This window comes from Mirounga leonina, unplaced genomic scaffold, assembly GCF_011800145.1.
Source record: "Mirounga leonina isolate KUSES-001 unplaced genomic scaffold, KU_Mleo_1.0 Mir_165, whole genome shotgun sequence".
Taxonomy (NCBI): domain Eukaryota; kingdom Metazoa; phylum Chordata; class Mammalia; order Carnivora; family Phocidae; genus Mirounga; species Mirounga leonina.
In genome coordinates, this window is record NW_023270415.1 from 34307158 (window position 1) to 34309246 (window position 2089).

Here is a 2089-nt window from a genome sequence, read left to right on the forward strand (position 1 = left end):
GACAGCTAACGAACTGTCTATTAGTGCTTATAAGTTGCCCTTCAAAACTTAACAACTTAAAACAACAAACATTTATCATCTCACACGTTTTCTGAGAGTCAGAAATCTAGGATCTGCCTACAGGGTGGATCCTTCTGACTTAGGGTCTTTCCATGAGGTTGCATCAAGATTTGGCCATGGCTGTAATCATCTGAAGGGGCTGGAGGATCCATTTTCCAGATGACTCGTTTACACAGTTTCTGGCTGGAGTTCTCAGTCCCTCTCTACCTAGATTTCTCCATAGACCTACTTGAGAACCTTCACATCATGGCAGGTAGCTTCCATTAGAGTGAGCAAGCCAAAAGAGAGAGCAAGGTAGAAGTCCAAAGCCTTTTACAACCTAACTTTGGAAGTTGCATACCAACACTTCTGCCATATTATAATGGTCACACAGAGAAATCCTAATATAATATAGGAAAGAACTATACAAGGGTAGGTGAATACCAGGTGGGGGTTATTAAGGGCCACAACAGGGCATAAATGGAAACGAAAGTTCCATAAAAAACAAACAACCCCCCAAAACAACAATAACAACAACAACAACAACAAACATTGCTCTCTAGTCTATCCTTGACCCCTTTATATCTAACTGCTCTGCTGAAGTACCACACCCAATCCAGGATATAAGCCAACTAGGAGCCATAGCACTTAGACAATTCCCAGTAGACTCCTACCCATTGACTCTCCACTTTCTTGTGCTTTCTACTATTCTCTTTGTTCACAGATCTCAGACTATCTCAATGACAATCTTGGATAAGAAACTACTGGCTTTATTCCCAGGCCCAGAGAAATCTCTAGTTTCTCATTATTAATCAGATATCATTCTGAGTGTAGGAAAAATAGAGGGAAAAGGTCACTGAAGGATATGGAGTACTTGCCTGCTCGTTGGAACCATCAGTATACCTCATGACGTTGAGTTCAGTTCACAATGTCATGTAGACATCTTCTCAAGCACTTTCAAATGGTTCCCAGTGTCTATTAGTTTTTCTGCAATTTTATTTAAGAATTCCATACATCCTAGAAAAGATTCTCAGTGTAGTATTTGCATTAATATTCAACAAATTAATAATAGTGGCAAAGGCAATCTTCTTGATTTGATTATGAATTATACTTAACATATCTAACCTAGTCAATAAACTATCTCTTAGCTGAACTTGTCTATAGTATTATTCCCTCTTCTTTTATCTCTCTCTCACTTTTTCTTGTGTGAAATGAAAATAAGAAAAAAACTTAGAAATCACATTTTCCTGAAAGCAAACAGGAAAGTAGAACCCAGAGAGATGCTGTCCATAATTTCTTTTGATCTTTTTGACAATTTTTTTGACAACGCCTTTGCTCCACAAACTCAGCCTTCTCTCTCCTAAATACCTAAAAGTGTATCTCTCAATTTAATTGGGAACCAGGCCTGGAGGATGTGTAGGAATGTGGAAGAACAGCACCAGAAGAAGGCTTGGACTTACGTGAGCATGTGTGTCTTTCTGTTCTTCACCAACAGAAGCCTAGATGCCACACATCTTTCCAGTAACTCGAGCACATTCTGTGGGTTATCTCTTTTCTTCTTCTTTTTCTGTGACTGTTTTTAGTTTTTCCTCCTACATTTAACCTTTCAGAGCTGGTGTTTGTCATGCTTGGTCCTGAGCTCTGAAGTCTTCCTTTTATAATTCTTCTACATTACCTCACTCTTCCCTGTGGCTTTAAGTTCCCTCTCTATCCCAACAATGCTCACCTTTGTATTTCCAGGCAAACTGCCTCTCTGAGCTCCAGTGTCATACATGCAATGGCCATCCAGTAGCATCGTTAGCATATCCTACACGTTTCTCCAACTTAACCTGTCTAAAACCCAGTCTTGATCCTGGGCCCTGCTCCCCAACATTTGTTTCTCTCTCTTGATCTTTATATCTTTATAAATGGAATCATCTAGCTGCATAAACCAAACACCCTGGGAATTATCCTTGAATCCTTTTTCTCTCACACATTCCCTACGCTCAATCTATCACAAAAGTCTGGTCATGTCTATCCCTAAAATAGATGGCAATTCTATTTTTCTCCA